The sequence below is a fragment of the Physeter macrocephalus genome, chromosome 4 (genome assembly GCF_002837175.3).
Source record: "Physeter macrocephalus isolate SW-GA chromosome 4, ASM283717v5, whole genome shotgun sequence".
Lineage (NCBI taxonomy): Eukaryota > Metazoa > Chordata > Mammalia > Artiodactyla > Physeteridae > Physeter > Physeter macrocephalus.
The window spans coordinates 133,956,337-133,962,965 of NC_041217.1; the positions used below are offsets into that span (position 1 = coordinate 133,956,337).

At 52.0% G+C, this 6,629-nt stretch overlaps 1 long non-coding RNA gene across 1 annotated transcript; it reads right to left on the reverse strand.

Moving 5' to 3' along the window:
• Positions 1-497: 497 nt before the first annotated feature.
• LOC102975063 (uncharacterized) lies at positions 498-6,192 on the reverse strand. Its single transcript, XR_449351.2, has 4 exons — positions 6,155-6,192; positions 1,791-1,930; positions 985-1,059; positions 498-892 (listed from the first exon to the last, which is right to left on the reverse strand). It is a non-coding gene; the product is annotated as an uncharacterized lncRNA (long non-coding RNA).
• Positions 6,193-6,629: the final 437 nt, after the last annotated feature.

Sequence of the window (6,629 nt, forward strand, 5' to 3'; positions counted from 1 at the left end):
ATAGTATGCCTCATTGGACGAACTGAAGTTTAGTGTGGCAGGAACTCAGGGTTTGTGCAGGTTTTGGTGGGAAAGGAGGCAGGAGAGGTAGATGATGGGGTCAGACCATGGAGGGTCCTGGGTTCTAAGCTGCAGAATTGATCTGGAAGGTGCTGAGGAGCCCTTGATGGATTTAAGCAGAAGAGAGACATGTCACAATCAGATCTGCATGCTAGAAAGATCATGCTAGAAAGATCCACTGTGAGGTGGATGGATTAGAAGGAGTGGGGGAGCTGGAGGGAAAAACAGTCAGGAAGCTGTTTTATTTTTATTTTTATTTTTTTTTAACATCTTTATTAGAGTATAATTGCTTTACAATAGTGTGCCAGTTTCTGCTTTATAACAAAGTGAATCAGCTATACATATACATATGTCCCCATATCTCTGCCCTCTTGCATCTCCCTCCCTCCCACCCTCCCTCTCCCACCCTCCCTCTCCCACCCTTCTAGGTGGTCATAAAGGAAGCTGTTTTAATTAGTCCTGGCCGGAAAGGGCTATGAGTCCCAGGCAGTGGCTAGAGAAGAGAAGAGGGGTACCAGAGACATCTAAGAGCTGAACACTTGCGGAGCTTGGGAGTCGATAGGGGTGGGGGTAGTGGGGGAAACGGAGGGGTCAAAGCCAAAGGGCAGCTCATCAGCAGGTAGGCAGCTGCGTGCAGGGGAGGAGCTGCCCGGCTGCCAGCCCTCCTGCTTGCCCACACCTCTCTGCCTTTGCGGAAGCTCCGTCTCCTTCCTGGGATTCCTTCTCCTTTCATGTCGCCCCTCTTTCCTGGCTCAGATCACCTCCCCAACTTCACCTCTTCATCTTGCCGGAAGGCCTCTGTAGCAGTGACAGGTCATCTCTGAGCTGCAGCCTAAACATAAGAAGCCCTTGTCCAGCTCTGCTGAGACACCTGAGATCCCCATCCAGGCAGAGCCCCCTTGAGCCCCTGCGGATCCTTGATACCCGTCTCAGAGCCGGAGCAGCCAAGGTGGGACCTCAGTCTGGCAGCAGGGCGAGCCCGGAAAACTGCCTGTCCATCTGCAAGCCAACAACAGTCGCACTGGAGTCAACAAGGGAAATGGGAAGGGAGAGACCCGGCCTCTGCGACTGCCCTGGGCCCCATGCCAGTGTGAGCAGGGCTTTCCGGGCGAGGATTTCCCCTCTGGAATGGGAATAGCAGCTGAGGGCGGGCGAAGAGAGATCAGGAACGGCCTGTGCTTTCCAGAGGGCTTCCTTCCACAGTGTCTTATTTACTTTAGCTTCATAACAGCCCTGGGGTGTGTGTGTGTGTGTGTGTGTGTGTGTGTGTGTGTGTGTGTGTATGTGTGTGTGTGTATGTGTGTACCTTCATGTACACTCACACACACACATGCACACCCTTTCTCTGATTTACAGGTGAAGGAAATCAAGCCACAGAAGCTAAAGACTTGTCTAAGGTCACCAGCTGGTAGGAAGCAGAAGGTGGGTGAGGAAGAGTGTTGAGAATGAGTGCACCCCTGGGAAATCGTCAGGTCTGCAAAGTCTGCGGGGAGCTCATAAGGAAGGATTAGGGATTGAGCAGCTTCAAGGGGACAAGGAGAACTGTCACTGTGTCCTGTGAGGTCTCCCTGCCGGGACTCTCTCCCTCCTGCAGCCCGGCCTGACACCTCCTCAAGGCGGCCCCTGAGGCAGGCTTCCAGCTGTGGCTCCTGGAGTGAAGGTCCCACCCCGGGTTCCCAGCCTACTCTCCTGACTTTCTCCCTTGCCAGGGCCCTCCACTCCAACCACACCTGTCACACTTAGCCGGCTGGCACCATTACTATTTCAGGCTTTTGTCCTGGTAAACAAGCTGTTTCTTCTGCCTGGTGGTCAGGGGAGGGGGAGATGGGCAGGGCACCTCTTGCTGTAGCCACATTCTCCAAAGTGGCACCTGTATGACAGCAAAATGACACGAGAGAAAGTGTGAATGGGGGACCTCGAGACAGTAGAGAAGGTGGTCAAAGGCGGCACCTTTTTAACATGCAACTTGCCCAGCCAGACAGGAGGGCCACCCTGGCCCCAGCCTACCAGGCTAACTAGCCCGTGGTGTTCTCATCTGGCCACTCCTTTGAGTGGCTGGCCCAGTGCCTGGAGCACCAGAGGCCACCAGGACGTCTTTGTGGAAGGTCTCGAGAACGGAGAGGCATGAGGCCACAGAGGGAAGTCAATTCCTCTCCCCTCTGCTGGGACTTCCCCCTTAGGAAGACAGTAGACCATCACTTGGGTCAAAAGCACAGCTGTGGAGAAGAGGAGGCAGGGGGCGGCGGGGGGCGGGGGAGGAAGGGCAAGGACTGGGGAGGGGAAGGGGGAAACAGAAGGGGGAGGGTGGGATGGAGGAGGGAGATGGAAGAAACATGGTGGGAGTTTAGCCACTTCTAGTAACAATCCCTGAACGTCTTTCGGCCCCTGGAGGAGAAGTCCAGCCTGCCCAAAGAACAGAGGAAGTTGGCACTTCCTGAGGGGGAGGCGGGGGCGGGGGGGGGGGGGGGGAGGAGGGGCAGGGCGGGGGGAGGGGAAGGGGGAAACAGAAGGGGGAGGGTGGGATGGAGGAGGGAGATGGAAGAAACATGGTGGGAGTTTAGCCACTTCTAGTAACAATCCCTGAACGTCTTTCGGCCCCTGGAGGAGAAGTCCAGCCTGCCCAAAGAACAGAGGAAGTTGGCACTTCCTCTGAGGAGCCTGGAGGCCCCGTCATCTTCACAGTCGCATCCCAGGGAAGCTTGGGTGAGGGCTAGGCTGCCTGGGTCCAGATCCTTGGAAGACTTGCTTACCTGGGTCGGGTCCAGCCACCCTGGGGCGGGATGCCGTGTCTCAAGAGCCCCTGGGGATGGGGTACAAATGTGTAGCCCGCCTGGGAAGTCTCAGGACTGTGACTCAGAGAAGGGACTTCCAGTGTCTGCTGTAAGACTCCTGAACCACTGGGGGACAGGGGTGCAGGGCTGGGTGAGAAGGAGTAAACACTCAATTTTAAAAAGGGCATAAAAAAATAAAAATAAAAAGGGCATAGTTGGAGGGGAGGTTTATGTAGGCTTCGAGGTGAAGCCTGAGCTCTAAGAATAAAGGAAAGCATCCCTCGTGGAGACCTGACTTTGTGCCGGGCGCTGTGTAAAGCGCTGGCGATATGGAATTATTATGAATGGCCCTACGTAGTGCACACCCACAGTGTTCACCCCACTGGTGATTTAATACCAACGCTGCCGCCTGAGGGGGCCTAGGAATCCTCACCTTGTCAGGGAGGAGGCTCGGACATTCAGCTATCCAAGCCATCCTCGCTCTGTAGCTGCAGAAAGGGGGGCTGGGGCGGGGGAGGGACTTGTCACAGTTCAGAGCCCTTGGCACACAGGGTAAGAGCTGGAGGCATGCTCTGTGGCGTCCTCATCCACCACACCCAACCTCTTGGAAGTGAAGGCCCAGGACGGCGGGGCTCTGAAACTATTTCAGGGGAGAAATGTCCATTTGCAGGATTTCCGGTTCATCGCCAGCTGCCAGCCCCATCTTCCCAACGGATGGCAGCTTCTTGGTTTCTCCAGTGTCAGGAGGTGTTCAGTGCCATGGGCTGCGGCTCTTCTCTGTTGTCCCCCCAGGGCAGTAATGACAGCGCACCCACGTGCTGAGAGAGCCCACGTGTGACAGAGAGGACAGGAGAGGAGCAGCCAGGAGGGAGGGAGAAAGAGCCGGAGCTGGGCTGCAGGTGGGCCCGGCAGCCGGGATTCCCCCCCGCCCCCCGTAGGCTCGGGAGACCGGCTTCCTTGTAAACAGTGCAGCCAACTCTAAAAATACCCCTGCCCTGAGCTCCTCGGGTCTCCTCCAGAGCCTTCAGGGGCCTCAGCCCCTTCCCTGCAACGTCAAGGGGAATGGAAGGAAAGTTGACTCGTAAAGAGGAGGGCTTCCTTAGCAAGGAAGGTATAAAGATATTTTCTTCCTCTGCAAAACAGAAGGAGGACGCTCTGTGGGTTTTAGCAAGAACAACAACAACCACGACAAAAGGCGAGAACAACATTCCCTTGTTGGTTATCAGAGGCAGGAGCCCACCTCAGGTCCCAGGCCTAGACGTGCATTCACGGCCTGGGAACAGGGACCCTGGAGAAGGGCCTGGGCGGGAAGCTCCAGCTGTTCCCCTTATTAAGTGTGCGACCTGTGACTCCACCACTTGATGCCACAATTATAAAAGGGAATAATAATACTGCTTACTTCACTCGGGTATGGAGAGGATTAAATGAGATGCTCTACATAAGGCTCTTAGCACACAGTGCCTGACGTGTGACAGACTCCCAGAAAATGCTTATTATTATGATATATGGGAAGCTCTAAGTATGCCTGAATTCTAACTAAGACGTAGTTCAAAGGGAAATTTAGTCAGAAGGCCAAGAGAGTGGTATTGGATAAAAAGAAGCGGGAAGGGTCTGAATCATAGAAAACTCAAATTTATTAATATTATTTGATAGATGGGGAAACTGAGGCCCAGGGAGCAGAAAGAAGGAGTCGCCCCAGGCCTGGCATTGTGTTAACAGCTGCCTGCAGGTTTAATGTAAAATAACCGTGTGATGAGACCACTGAAAACCCTGGGTGACTGGAAGTCTGCCCCAGTAGGGGTTAGGAGAATGAGGCCTTGCATTTATACAGCATTTTAGTGTTGGAAAGCCCTTTCCAAGGGGGAGACGGACCTCAGCAGATCACTGCTTGAGGGTGAGCTCCATCATGGTGGGTGCTTGATGGGCAAAGGCAGGGCCAAACAGAACTCGTCCTCAGGGCTGGTGGCTGAGTTACGCATCTGTAGACGGTAACCTTGAACCCAAGGACCATGGGGCAGAGGTGCAGACAGGAAGAGCTTAGCTCAGCCTAAAGAAGAATCATCTAACCCTGCGCTCTCCAGTTGGGGAGACACTAGCTAAACGCAGCCATTGAGCACTTGAAATGTGGCTAGTCTGGATTTTAAAGACAATTTAAAAAGAAAAAAACAAGTATAAAATATCTCATTAATCATTTTTTATTAGTTCCATATTGAAATGATATTTTTAGGTCCATTGGGTTAAATAATATATATTATTAAAATGAATTTTGCCTGTTCCGTTTTAGGTTTCTTCCAGTGGCCTCTAGAAAATTTAGAGCCACACCTGTGGCTTGCAGTATCTTTCTGTTGGGCAGTACTATTCTAACCACTGCGTTCGTACAACAATGGAGCAGGCTGTCTGACCAGGTAATGAGTCTCTCATCCCTGGAGATGTTTAAAAAAGCTGTTGTTCACAGAATTCTTATAGTTAGTTGGATAAACTCTGTAATCCCTTTCATTCTGCTTCAGTGTGGTTCCCAACTGTGAGTCTCTGAGGGGCACTTGTTCCTCAGAATATGAATAGATGTTACAGGAAAAAAGAGTGATGGTCAATTTAATATGGAAAATTCTTGGTTGAAAAAAAAGTGAAGCGCCTCTATTCCAGGACTTCTCAGAACCTTCTAGATTAAATGTACACCGTGGGTCTTTATGACAAGGACACTGTAGACAGCATTCCCCTTATTAAATGAACTTTATGTTAAGTTCATTCCTTGAGCATGGCTGTCCTCCAGTTCGCAGAAGAACATGGATTCTGTTGTCAGATGGCACTGAGTTCAAATTCTGGCTCAAATCCTAGGTGACCTTGGATATGTTATTTCACCTTCATCAATTGTAAAATGAGGGGAAGATTATTCACCTCTCAGTATAGCTTTGAGGATTACACTGAAAAAAACATATAGAAAATGCAGCTTCACGCCTGATGCATAGTAGCTGTTCAACACATGGTAACTAATGAACTACAGCCCGGAAAGGGAAGTGGCTTTGCCAAGTTCACAGAAGAAAGGACACTGCCAGAACTTGAACCGCCTTCTCTGGGGGTCCTTCTGGATCACCTCACCTCTCTTTACCAATCAACAGCAAATAAGAAACCCAGTTCATGAAAAGAGATAGGAAGCTTCCTCAAATCTGGTATGATTTTATAGGTCACATCGGTTTTAAACGGGAGACAACTATTTCTTTCTGTCCCTCCTGCCTTGTCCCCTCTGTGCCAATCCCGGCCAAAGGAAGCGGCAGCCAGGCCTGGCGGGCTCCCCCTCCCTCCCCTTCTGCTCCTGGTTCCTGTACCTGTGGTTCTTGGAGCCCCCAGCAGATGGGCTGCCCTTATCAGCCGGCTCCAAGCCAGAGGAGGAATCCTCAGGTCACATGCGGCTCCCGGGAGGCAGGGAGACCTTGTAAGTAAACACAGCCCCAGCGGAGGAAGGGGGGAGGGTCGATGGAAAAGAATCCTTGACATTTTCTGACTGGATCAGGATTAAAGGCCACCAGGCATAGCTCTTATTGGCCCTTTCTGGGAAGAATCGCCAATCCAGGCAGCTCCCCTGGATTCAAGGCAGCCTTTAAATAGCCCTGGGATCTGGGGCATTCCCAGTGTGCTGCTGCCTTGATCCAGGCCTAATCCCTTGCCCAGGACTGACCTTTCACAGTTTACAGAGCACTTTATCTCCTGGCTCAGTGGAGTCTCACAGAGCTCTCCGGAGAGAAGGGAGTTTATCATCAACTCCAATTTATAAATGAGGAAACTGAGGTTTGGATTGTGAAT